This window comes from Delphinapterus leucas, unplaced genomic scaffold (genome assembly GCF_059928025.1).
Source record: "Delphinapterus leucas isolate spDelLeu-1000000601 "Yukka" unplaced genomic scaffold, BTC_Dleu_Yukka2 spDelLeu_asBTCV2_sq25, whole genome shotgun sequence".
Lineage (NCBI taxonomy): Eukaryota > Metazoa > Chordata > Mammalia > Artiodactyla > Monodontidae > Delphinapterus > Delphinapterus leucas.
In genome coordinates, this window is record NW_028322234.1 from 1,089,492 (window position 1) to 1,102,862 (window position 13,371).

The 13,371-nt window shown below is 45.6% G+C and overlaps 1 non-coding gene across 1 annotated transcript; it reads right to left on the minus strand.

Annotated features, from left to right (window-relative positions):
- LOC115802279 (U6 spliceosomal RNA) lies at positions 1 to 107 on the minus strand. Its single transcript, XR_004022708.1, has one exon. It is a non-coding gene; the product is annotated as a U6 spliceosomal RNA (small nuclear RNA).
- Positions 108 to 13,371: the final 13,264 nt, after the last annotated feature.

The following is a 13,371-nucleotide window of genomic DNA, read 5'->3' on the forward strand; positions in this document are numbered from 1 at the left end:
TTAAATATGGAATGCTTCACAAATTTGCATGTCATCCTTGTGCAGGGGCCATGCCAATCTTCTCTGTATCGTTCCAATTTTAGTATATGTGCTGCTGAAGCGAGCAGGAGCTCCAGTAATGAAGGGCCGTAAATAAGTCTGCTTTATTTACCCTTGTATGGAGGAATTTTAAAAGCTGGAAGGCAAAGATGGCTAGAGACCTCAAATTACCTGGGGTTTAATCAAGATAAGGACTGACCCCTGCTGGAGGCCCAAGGCCATATGAACTTGAGTGAGTAAAATGGTCAGAGGATGCTGAAGCGACTTTTCTGGGACTCCTTGTTATGGGATCCCCCCCCTCCCCATGCACTGTGATTCCAAAATCTGTATGTGAAGTCCTAACAGTGCTATAGCTAGATTGTGAGGATATAGGAATGCAGTGGTTGATGGGATAAAGGTGAAAGTTTGGATGAAAATTGAAGGTGTGAACAGACTATGTGAAGTGGTTGCATCTTCTTTACCTGAATGTATTATGGGGATGGATTTTGTGTCTGACTGGGGAAAGCTTCCCCTACCAGCGTTGTAAATCAGAAGGCATGGAAATCTACCCTTCCTCCAGTATTGATTGAACACGCTAAGTGGGAACCAGTGAGATTGCCAGAGCCCAACAGGTTGTTAATTTGCTGTACCAAAGCCCGGTGTGGAGTGCAGACTGGAGTTTACAGCAAAAGCCTGTGAGTGCCACCTAGTGGCAACTTCTGGGATTTGGGACCAGAATATTTGCATTTGAGAGAAAATCAGTACTAACTAGCTTGCTTTTGGACTCTGAGATTTCCCCTGTGACTGAGGGACATAAAATAACCTTGAAACCTGAAATACCCACAATTCCTTGGGTGATGTTGGAGAAATGCTCTAATGGGGAGGGCAATGCCCAGGAGGGTCGCATCATACAATAGAAATGGTACAGGAACGTGCTACCAGAGAAGGGGAAGTGTGTACTCACTCTTTTCCTCCAGTGCTGACTCTGGAACCACCTGAGGAACTGCTGGATCCTATGGTCACAGGGCTACTTGGCCAGTGCCCTATGAACAGCCCTCCACTGACCACCAAAGAGCTGCTTGGTTTGTGGATGGTAGTTCCATGGTGAGTGGACAGCTTCCTGTGTGGAAGGAAGATAGAAGAAAATCTTTGATAGAAAATTTGACTTTCTTTGATAGAAGAAAATCAAAGCAAATCAACTCAGGGAGCCAGATTGCTTTTTCCCTAGCAGTGATGGAAGAATTGGACAATAGTAAAAAGCCCTTATATTTGGGTTTTTACCGACTCACAGACAGGGGCCAATGGCCTGACCATATGGTCAGGCAGAGGGCAATGCAAAACTGACCTATTAACAGGATGACCATATGGGGCACAGCCCTGTGGAAACCACTATGGGAATTTGAGGGGTGCATTAAAATAGTACATGTGATGCCCATCAGAAGAACCCCTTCCAGGTTTGGAAGATGATTTGAATTAACAAGTAGGTTTCCTGGGGTGCTCACTTGAGGTGGCCACCTGCGTTCATGAAGTGGGTGGACAGAGATGTCATCCTCAGAGTAAGTTTTATGGAGAAGTGAACAGACAATTCAAACTTTTTAAAATTGAAGTATAGTTGATTTACAATGTTGTGTTAGTTTCAGGTGCACAGAAAAGTGATTCATTTATATATACATATATAAAACTAAAATAATCTGAAAAGGAATATATATATATATATATATTCCTTTTCAGGTTATTTTCCATTAGAGGTTATTACAAGATATTGCATACAATTCCCTGTGCTATACAGTAGGACCTTGTTGTTTACCTATTTTATATAAAGTAGTATGTATCTGTTAATCCCAAACTCTTAATTTATCCCTCCCCACCCCCTTTCTTCTTTGGTAACCATAAACTTGTTTTCTATGTCTGTGAGTCTGTTTGTGTTTCATAAATACGTTCATTTGTATCACTGTTTTAGATTCCACACGTAAGTGATATCATATGGTATTTGTCTTCCTCTGGCTTACTTCACTTAGTATGATAATCTCTAGGTCTAACCATGTTGCTGCAAATGGCGATATTTCATTCTTTTTATGGCTGAGTCATATTCCACTGTATATATGTACCACATCTTCTTTGTCCATTCATCTGTCAATGGGCAGTTAGGTTGCTTCCATGTCTTGGCTATTGTACATAATGCTACTATGAACATTGGGGTGTGTGTATCTTTTCGAATTAGAGTTTTCTCTCGGTGTATGCCCAGGAGTGGGATTGCTGGATCATATGATAACTCTATTTTTAGTTTTTAAGGCCTCTATACTGTTCTGCATAGTGGCTGTATCAATTTACATTCCCACCAACAGTGTCGGAGGGCTCTCTTTTTTCCACACCCTCTCCAACATTTATTATTTGTGGACTTTTTGAGATGGACATTCTGACTGGTGTGAGGTGATACCTCACTGTAGTTTTGATTTCCATTTCTCTAATTAGCAATGTGAAACTCTTTTTCTTTTGTCTAAAACGCGGAGAAATAAAGGCGTGAAGGGCTGGTTTATACACCATTATGAGTGTGCACTCACAGTCAGCATGGTGGGGGGGCAAGGGATAGTCCCCACTAGATAGATCCTCTGCTTTTGGGGGAGTGGTACTTGGGGAAGAGGAGGTGGGAAGGGTGGTATAACTGGTATAACTATACTTTTTTTCTTTTTTCCTCACATCACCTCAACCTCTTTTGTCCTACCTGAGGCAGTGGTCCCGGGGTAAGGGCTGCAACTGCAGGTGCTGGAAGCAGATGTGATCCCTAAGAAACTGTCGCTATACCTTTAAACCTCTATGTCAGATTCCTAAGGACCTGATGGTGTGGGTTGTGCCTTCACCCCATCTGGCAAAATTGGCTCTGAGAGTGAATGCAGCTATATTGCTTAGTAATTGGGCTGGCCCACCAGTTCTGTACCCTTTTAACCCCACCCCACAGGAGTGAGAGTGGCCTGTGGGAGGGCAAGTGCTAGACTAGACTTGTATTTTTTTTAAATTAATTAATTTATTTATTTTTGGCTGCATTGAGTCTTCGCTGCTGTGTGCGGGCTTTCTCCAGTTGCAGCGAGTGGGGGCCACTCTTCGTTGCGGTGTGCGGGCTTCTCGTTGCAATGGCTTCCCTTGCTGCAGAGCACGGGCTCCAGGTGCGTGGGCCCCAGTAGTTGCAGCGCGCAGGCTCAGTAGTTGTGGCATGCGGGCTCAGCAGTTGTGGCTCACGGGCTCCAGAACGCAGGCTCAGTAGTTGTGGCACACAGGCTTAGTTGCTCCACGGCATGTGGGGTCCTCACAGACCAGGGTTCGAACCCTGGTCCCCTGCATTGGCAGGCAGACTCCCAACCGCTGTGCCACCAGGGAAGTCCCATAGACTTGTATTGCTGCTGACAATCTGGACCAGCACAGTGGCCCCCCCTAACGCCCCTCCCAAAGTGGGAAAGTTAGGGTATGAATGGAGAGGAGGAGGAGGAATGGTAGCTGAGCGTAAAGTTTAATGGTTTTTGCAATGAGAGAAACCCAATATTACACTGGTGCCTCGGGAGAGGCTCAGAGTGAGACGTTATTGTCTCTTAGCTCAATTACACCAGAATGCCTGAAAGGATGATGACATGTTGCTGAGACCACTCGTGCTTTTGGAGCCTAAAATAAGTGAATGGAAGTCTGCAAACCTGAATGACATCCATCACTCTGGGAGACACTTCTATAACTGGACTAATTGTTAATGGCCGAGTGGGACTCTGGTCACGTGCCAGAGCTTTTCAGGCCACGTCTGCTGCCACACTGAGGATAGGGTATAACACTGGCCTTGTTATGATACTGATATTCATAGTCAAGTGTATTGGGAAATTGAGTTAAAGCCCCCTAAGGAAGTAAAACAGGTGGAAAATGACTGGCCTGAGGAAGGACTGGATTTACCTAATCCTCAGCTAATTTCTATGCTAAATAGCTCTGCACAAGTTTATCATAAGATGCAAGGGGGAAAATTAATAACTGAATTAGTACAAAACTATGAAAACGTATGTACTGGCTTTATAGGACAGATAGCTGTTTCTTTAGGTCTATCCCTGTACCAACACTGGCCCCCCAACTCCTAGGCAATAGGATCATTTTGCTATAAGAGCCTTGGCCAAAAGCAAGGGGTGGCCTGTGTCCTAAAGAATTTAACTTTGCCCCAGAGGAGGTCTGGATTTTGCCCTCAGGTTCTGGGTGATATCTTTGTTTCCCCTAAATTATGCCTTATTCTCTGGGGGCCTTGGGCTAGCCAGAGAACAAGGCATAATTGAGGGTGGGTGCTGACTACACCTTAGGGTGGGGACAGGTCACACCAGAAAGACCGCACAGGTGATTTAGGGTTACATGGTATCAGTTGAGCTGGAGGCTGAGATTAACCAATCAATCAATCGCGCCTAAGTAATGGAGCCCCTGAAACTGAATACTGAGGCTCAGAATAGCCTCCCTAGTTCACAGTAGTCTGTGTATATTGCCATATGTTGATACTGGGAAAGTAATATGTCCTGACTACACAGAAAGCAGGAGCAGAAGTCCCACATTTCTTTTTTTTTTATTTTTAACTTAAGTTAATTTTTATTTATTTATTTTTTGGTTGCATTGGGTCTTCATTGCTGCATGCGGGCTCTCTCTAGTTATGGACAGTGGGGGCTACTCTTCATTGTGGTGCACAGGTTTTTCATTGCGGTGGCTTCTCTTGTTGCAGAGCATGGGCTCTAGGCACACAGGCTTCAGTAGTTGTGGCACATGGGCTCAGTAGTTGTGGCTTATGGGCTCTAAAGCGCAGGCTCAGTAGTTGTGGTGCACTGGCTTAGTTGCTCCACGGCATGTGAGATCTTCCTGGACCAGGGCTCAAACCCATGTGCCCTGCATTGGCAGGCAGATTCTTAACCACTGTGCCACCAGGGAAGTCCCAAGTCCCACATTTCATACTTCCCCAGACTCATGAGCTTCTTCCCTTGGCTAATCTTAATCTGTATCCCTTCCCTGTAAGAAACTGTATAATACAGTGTTTATAGTGAGTATAATAGCTTTGAGTGGGTTCTGTGAGTCCCAGAAAACTGTCATCCCCAACAGTGGTTTTGAGAAACCCCTGAACTTGCAGTTAGGGTCAGAAGTGATGGTGGTCTCGTGTGGAGTGTGTTCCTTCTAACTGTACAGTTTGCTAAACTTCTCACAAAGCTCAGCTCAAGAGGAATCTGAATGATGGGCCTCTCCCTCTGACTGCCAGATAGGTAAGGACTTACACTCTTAAGAAAATAACCAAAACAAAGCAAAACAATATATACCTCAATATGGTTATACTCCATTATATTTTCCCTCACTTTTATATTCTAGAATCAGTAAAAAAATTATAAGACATGAGAAGAAGCAAGAAAATGTGCTTTAATTTTAAAGAGAAAACAGAGTCAATAGAAGAAGTCCCCTCCACATAAAAAAAAAAACAAAAACGCCAAGTTATTGGAATTAGCAGACAAGGACATACAACAACTATTATAAATATATAAAATAATGGGAAAAGAACAATAATTGGGATAGAGAAGGGGGAATAATGAGTTGAATAGTGTCCCTCAAAAATCCATGTTCACCCAGAACCTTTGAATGTGACCTAATTTGGAAATAGGGTCCTTACAGATATGGTTATAAAATGAGGTCAGCTTGGGCCCTAATCCAGTGACTGGTGTCCTTATAAGAAGAGGGAAGTTTGGGACTTCCCTGGTGGTCCAGTGGGTAAGAGTTCACGCTCCCAATGCAGGGAGCCTGGGTTTGATCCCTGCTCGGGGAACTAGATCCTGCATGCATGCCACAACTGAGTTTGCATGCTGCAACTAAGAAGTCAGCATTGCCGCACTAAGAAGCCCACATGCCACAACTAAAGATCCCATGTGCCGCAACTAAGACCCAGTGCAGCCAAAATAAATAAATAAATAAATGTTTTTTTTAAAAAAAAAGAAGAGGGAAGTTTGGACACAGAGAGACACAGGGGAGGATGCCTTGTGAAGATGGAGGCAGAGACTGAAGTGATGCATCTGCAAGCCAAGGAAAACCAAGAATTGCTGGCAGCCCCAGAGGTGAGGAGAGAGGCCTGAGACAGATGCTCCCTCAGGAGGGAACCAACCCTGCTGGCACCTGGAGTCTGGACTTCTCCAGACCTGTGAGAGAACAAATTGCTATTTTTGTAAGCCACTCAGTTATAATACTTTGTTATGGAAGCCCTAGGGAATTAACACGTGGGATAATGAGATATTCTGGGATATGGATAGAAAACTTTCAAAAAATGACTAAGTGGAAATTCTAGATCTGAAAAATATGATAGCTGAAATAAAAACTACAATGGATGGGCTAAACACCAAATTGGATGTTACAGAAGAAAGAATAAGCAAACTTGAAGACAAGTAAATAGAACTTATCCACATTGAAGCAGAGAGTAAAAAAACACATAAATACATTAACAGCATCAATTACCCTTGATATACTATGAAACTGGGAAACATACATGAAATTGGGGTCAAAGAGATGAGAGACAGAATAGGGGAGGAAAAAATATTTGAAGAAATAAAGATTGAAAAACGTTCCAGAAGCTCAAAACACACCAAGCAAGACAAACACAAAGAAAACCACACGCAGGTGTATCATATCCAACAGCTGAAAATCAAAGATAAAGAGAAAATATTAAAACAAAATAGATCTTTACAGACTCGCTGGTCCCTGACAGCACATGACCCACAAGAGGCCCTAGTATGCCGATGAGGATGTGACAGTGAGTTTGGAGTGGCACTCAACTCTGGAGGCAATAGAAGCACCAAGCAGAAACTCCTAGAGAAGCTGAAAGAAGCTAAAGCATTTAAGAACATATTAAATGGTTATCACTTCTTATCTTGGGATGTTCTTAAATATCATAGTATGAGAGAATCATGGTGCCAATGTGGATATAAGATCAAAGAAAGATGGCGGCAACAGGCCATGGTGCACCTCTGCAGTCTGCTGTCCATCTCCACAGGAACCTCCTGCCTCCACAGGTCCCACCCAAGGATTCTCAGAGCTGCAGGAATGATATTTTTTTCCAACTTCTTTCCTCATGGTGACTCCCCATGTACCTTCTTTTTTTTTTTTTTTTTTTTGCGGTACGCGGTCCTCTCACTGCTGTGGCCTCTCCCGTTGCGGAGCACAGGCTCCGGAGGCGCAGGCTCAGTGGCCATGGCTCACGGGCCCAGCCGCCCCGCAGCATGTGGGATCCTCCCGGACTGGGGCACGAACCCATGTCCCCTGTATCGGCAGGCGGACTCTCAACCACTGTGCCACCAGGGAAGTCCAATATAAGCAATTTAAATACTGCCATCTTATACGTGAGAGAGGCAGTAGAGAAGAGTATCACGGATATTTTTTACTACAGAGAAATAGTTTACCACAGCCCTCAAGAAGGTACATGGGGGCTTTCCTGGTGGCGCAGTTGTTGAGAGTCCGCCTGCCGATGCAAGGAACACGGGTTCGTGCCCCGGTCCAGGAAGATTCCACATGCCGCGGAGCGGCTGGGCCCGTGAGCCATGGCCGCTGAGCCTGCGCGTCCGGAGACTGTGCTCCACGATGGGAGAGGCCACAATAGTGAGAGGCCCGCGGAACGCAAAAAAAAAAAAAAAAAAAAAAGAGCTTATATTTAATGTACTGTCATATTTCCAAAATTATTTACATGGTAAAATAAAAATATACTCTTTGAATCTGAAAAAAAAAAAGAAAAAGAAATAGAGGAAAAAGACACATTACATATGTGGGGGGAGAGCGATAAGAATTCCAGCTGACTTGGAAAAGAAATACTAGTCAGAAGGCAAATGAGTGACATAACTAAAGTGCTGAAAGGCAGTCAACCTAGAATCTTATATGTAGTGTAAATATGCTTCCAAAATGAAGATGAAATAATACATTTTCAGTCAACAAAAGCTGGTAGAAAGTGTTGTTAAAAGTCCCACACTATAAGAAACGCCAAAGGCAGTTCCTTTGGTTGAAGGAAAACGGTACCAGGTTAAACCCAGCTCTACAGGACAGAATGAAGAATGCTGGAAATGGTAAAGTGTAATGAAATATAAAAGATTGCTTATTCTTAATTTTTAAAAAGTCAATTGACTGTTTAAAGCAGGATTATAGCAATGTTTTAGGAATTTTAACACATATAGAAGTAAAATATATAACAACAGTAGTAAAAATGGTGGTAGAGAGTAAAAGGGAGCATAATGGTATGTTTCTTACATTATGTTTAAAATTGTATAATATTAATTCAAGGTAGACTGTGATAATTTAAAGACATATATTATTATAGTTCTTTTTTTAAAAATTAATTTATTTTGGCTGCGCCATGTCTTAGTTGCAGCACTCGGGATCTTCGCTGTGGCGTGCAGGATCTTTAGTTGCGGCATGCATGTGGAATCTAGTTTCCTGACCAGGGATCGAACCGGGGTCCCCTGCATTGGGAGCACGGACTCTTACCCACTGGACCACCAGGGAAGTCCCAAGATATATATATATATATATATATATATATATATATATATATATATATATATATATATATATATAATTTTTTTTTTTTTTGCGGTACGCGGGCCTCTCACTGTTGTGGCCTCTCCCGTTGTGGAGCACAGGCTCCGGACATGCAGGCTCAGCGGCCATGGCTCACGGGCCCAGCCGCTCCGCAGCATGTGGGATCTTCCCGGACCCGGGCACGAACCCGTGTCCGCTGCATCGGCAGGCGGACTCTCAACCACAGTGCCACCAGGGAAGCCCAGATGTATATTATTATAGTTCTTAAAGTGAACACTTGAAAGACCACTTGAAAGAGGTAATGATAAGAAGCCAATCGTAGATACGCAATGGAAGTCTGATAAAGACAATCCAAAAGCAGTCAGAAAAGGAAGGAAAAGGGGAAAAGGACAGATGGGACAAATACAAAATCAAAATCAAAATGATAGACCTAAAATCAACTATGTCAAAATAATTTTATTAAACACAATTCAAAGGCAGAGATTATCAGACCACAGGGGGTGAACTCCCCAATCATATGCTATTTGCAAGATAAACATATTAAATACTGACACTGTTAGGTTAAGGGTAAAAAGATGGGAAAAAACACACTATGAGAACACTGATCAAAAGCTGTTGTGACTATATTAATATCAAAATAGTATTAAAGAAAAGAAGATTGCCAAAGATAAAGAGGGATTTTTCAGAATACAAAAATAATTAGGTCAACAAGAAGATATAACAATCATAAATGCATATGCACCTAGAGTTTCACAACATATGAAGTAAAATGTGACAGAACTAGAGAGATAAATAGACAATTCTACAATTAAATTTGGAGATTTTTAAAACTTATCTCTCGGGCTTCCCTGGTGGCGCAGTGGTTGAGAGTCCGCCTGCCGATGCAGGGGACATGGGTTCGTGCCCCGATCCGGGAAGATCCCACATGCCGCGGAGCGGCTGGGCCCGTGAGCCATGGCCGCTGAGCTGGCGCGTCCGGAGCCTGTGCTCCGCAACGGGAGAGGCCACAACAGTGAGAGCCCCGAGTACCGCAAAACAAACAAACAGCAAACAAAAAACCTTATCTCTCAGTACTTGATAGAACTAGTAGACAAAACAAAATCAGTAAGGATATAAACTTTTCTTCTTTTTTGCAACACAATGAATCAACTTAATTTTTTTTAATTAAATTAAATTTTTTGGTTTTGTTGGGTCTTTGTTGCTGCGCGTGGGCTTTCTCTAGTTGTGGCGAGTGGGGACTACTCTTCATTGCGGTGCGCGGGCTTCTCATTGCGGTGGCTTCTTTTGCTGCGGAGCATGGGCTCTAGGGCGCACGGCCTTCAGTAGTTGCAGCACACGGGCTCAGTAGTTGTGGGGCGCAGGCTTTAGGGTGCGCAGGCTTCAGTAGTTGTGGTGCATGGGCTTAGTTGCTCCGCGGCAGGTGGGATCTTCCCAGACCAGGAATCGGACCCGTGTCCCCTGCACTGGCAGGTGGATTCTTAACCACTGCGCCACCAGGGAAGTCCAACCAACTTAATTTGACACTTTGAGAACACTACACATAACAACCGGAGGATGCACGTTATTTTTACATGCCTATGAACCTTCATCAAGATAGATCATGTACTGGACCATACAAGCCTTGATAAATTTCAAATGATCAAAATCATAAGAGTATATTCTCTAACCACCATAGAATTAAATTACAAACCAATAACAAAAAGACATCTAGAAAATTCCCAAATATTTGGACATTATGGAAAACACTTCAGATTACCCACAGGTCTCAGGTCAAAGAAAAATTCTGAAAATATCTCTATGTGAATGAAAAACAAAATAAAACAAAACTATAACACATCAAAGTTTTTGGGATGCAGTGAAAGCAATGTGCAGAAAAGAAGAAAGGAATAAAGTGAATTATGTACATTTCCATCTTAAGAAACAAAGGAGCAAAAGAAATCCAAAGTTGATTCTTTAAACAAATTAACAAAATTGATAAACTCTCAGAAAGACGGGCGGGGGAGAGAGAGAGAGAAACTACCTATATCAGGAATAAAAAAGTGGACATACTACAGGTCCTACAGAGGCCTTTTCCCGGTGACCTCATCCAGGGTAACTGGGACTGTAGTCTAGCCAGGCCTGGCCTCATGGCCTATTCCACTGCACTTAAAGAGGGAGCAGCTAGCCTCCCTGACTCTGTCAATCACTGTGTTGTACAGCTCCTGACAACATGCCTGGGGGGCGTGGCGTTCCAACTGTGGCCTCCAAGTTGGGGGCCTGTTGACTGGTACAACACCAGCCTCTTGTGCACATAGAGACCCAGGCCCACCAAGGCCCACCGCCCCCTGCTCCTCCACTATAGCTTGGCCAAGCCCCTTTCTTAACACTGGCTTCCTCTATCACCGTGGTTATAGTCAGACAGAGGTGGCTGACCCTGAGGGACACAGGGCCACTGCTGCTTTCAGAAGGGTGCTCTGAAAACTGGAGGCCTGAGAACTTCCTGGAGGAAGTGACAGTTAAGCCAAGCTGGCAGAGGCAGGGAAATGGGCAAGGGCAGGGTGTGTGGCCTGACATGGCAGGAGGAGGGGCACAGCCCAGCTTGAACTTTGTCCTGAGGGCCGAGGGATTCCTGGTGGGCCTTTCAGCAGGGGTACAACCTGGTTAGCTCAGTGACTAAGGAATGCTACTCTCTGGGAAGAGGGGAGGATGAGTGAAGTGGGAGAGGCTGGGACAGGGAGCATAGGGAGGGGGCTGGGCAGGGTCCGGGGTCTGAGCCAGGCCCTAGCTCCAATACTGCCCCAACTCCCACCTCCCCTCCCGCTGTTACTCTCAGCTGCGGGGAAGGAAGTGAAAGGGTTCTAGGGGAACAGCAGGAGCCATCTCCTCAGGCATCCTGTCCTTAGGGTGGGAGAGGATGGTGAGCCTGGTGCCAAGGCCCTGCAAGCTGCCCTCTTCAAGGAGTCCTACTGGGGCAGGACAGCAGGGTAGGGGTCTCCTTCTCCTCTCCCACTCAGGGCACAGAGGCAGGCACTGTCCCTTGGAGCCCAGAGGATACTGGTTTCTGACAGAACCTGCACTGAAGTGCAGGCAGCATAGCCACAATTACTGTAGGCAGGAAGGGCCAAGGGGTGGGGAGACAGCAGGGAGCCCACAGGCTGCAGTGTGCAGGCTGGACCATGCAGGACCTGGGGGTCTGGGGAAGAGCTTCTAAGACCAGTCACTGCTGAGGGGGCAAGAGCCCTGGAGGCCTCTGCCCAGCCCTGTGCAGATGGCACTAGCACTAGCATTTTCTCAGAGGGGCCCAGAAGGGCATCCAAGGGCTTGGGGCAGGAGCCCCATCCTCTCCACCTGCCTGCTCCCTGGGAAGGATTGCTTCCTTCTCCTCTGGCTAGTGGCCCTGGCGCAATTCATGGGAGCCCTGAGGCCATGTTGTTCCCTAGCTCGAATCCTACCCTCCTAGGACGAAGTCCAAACTCCTCAATGTGGTTACTTCAGCTCCCCTTGCAGCCCCTGCCTCACTTCCACAGCCTCCAGCTGGAGCAGCCCTAACTCTGTTTTTAAGAGCTCCCTTCCTCTGCTGGGAGCTCTCCTCCTTCAGACACTCCCCCACAACCCTGCCCCAATCCTACCCCTGCTCCAAGGCTGGGCCACCTGGGTCCCAGATATCTGACTAGTGGGTTTGTGCCTACACTGTGTGGGTGCTGACTTTAGTGAAATAAAATTGGAAATTCATTCACAAGTCTTGTGACTCCTTTCTTCAGACATAACTAATTGCAGGTGGGGGTTTGGGGAACACTTCAGCCTGTTCTGGGCCCTGCCAGCCTCTCCAGTGTCAGCCTGCTCCATGCTCTTTGATCTCTCTATGCTGGCCACATTGGCCTCTTTCCATCTGCATACATTCCTTTCAGCCTCAGGGACTTTGCACCTGCTGTTAGTGTGACTGGGATTCTACATTCCTCCTATACATAGATAAAACCTACTCATCCACCTCCCCAGAAAAACCTTCTTTGACCTCCCTGATTAGGTCAAATTCTCCTTAGGACATGCCCTTACATTGTGTCTTTTCCTGTGAGGACCTGTCAGAGCGTATCTCTACTGTGTGATTACTATGTCGGGTCTCTCTGCCCCTCACCTGAGAGCTCTGCAGAGGCGAGAACCCTGTCTGGTTTTGCCCACGCTTGTATTCTCCAGCTCCCAGCACAGCGCCTAAGGTCCAGCAAGTGCTCAGCAAATATTTCATGAGTGAATGGATGGGTGAAGGGGTGGATAGTCCCAGGCAGCTGTTCTGGCTGGGCATGTCAGTGACTCCTCTGGAATTGACTCTTAGAGAAACTCAAAGGTTTTTTTCCAAGGAACTGAGGACTGACTGCCATGTGCCATGTGTTTACCCAGGACTGTCTCTTTATAGAGAATCTAGTTCCTCCTTCTCCCTCCTCTCCATTTCCAGGTCACAGATTCAGCCCCAGCCTGGCAGTAATGCTCCACCCCGTAACAGCTGCTTTTATCTTCCGGTCTCCACCCTTAGACTGTCACTGTCCCCGAAGGTGTGGCTACACCTACTGGTGCTGCCCCTAGAAATCACCGCATCATCTTCTTCGGGAGGCTAGAAAGTCACGTTAGAGAAGGGCTCATGGGGACTTCCCTGGTGGTCCACTGGTTAAGACTCCACGCTCCCAATGTAAGGGGCCCGGGTTCCATCCCTGGTCAGGGAGCGAGATCCCGCACGCTGCAACTAAGACCCGGCGCAGCTAAATAAACAAATAAATATTGAAAAAAAAAAAAAGAAGGGCTCATGGACTGAGTAAGGCAACCAGGGGCTCT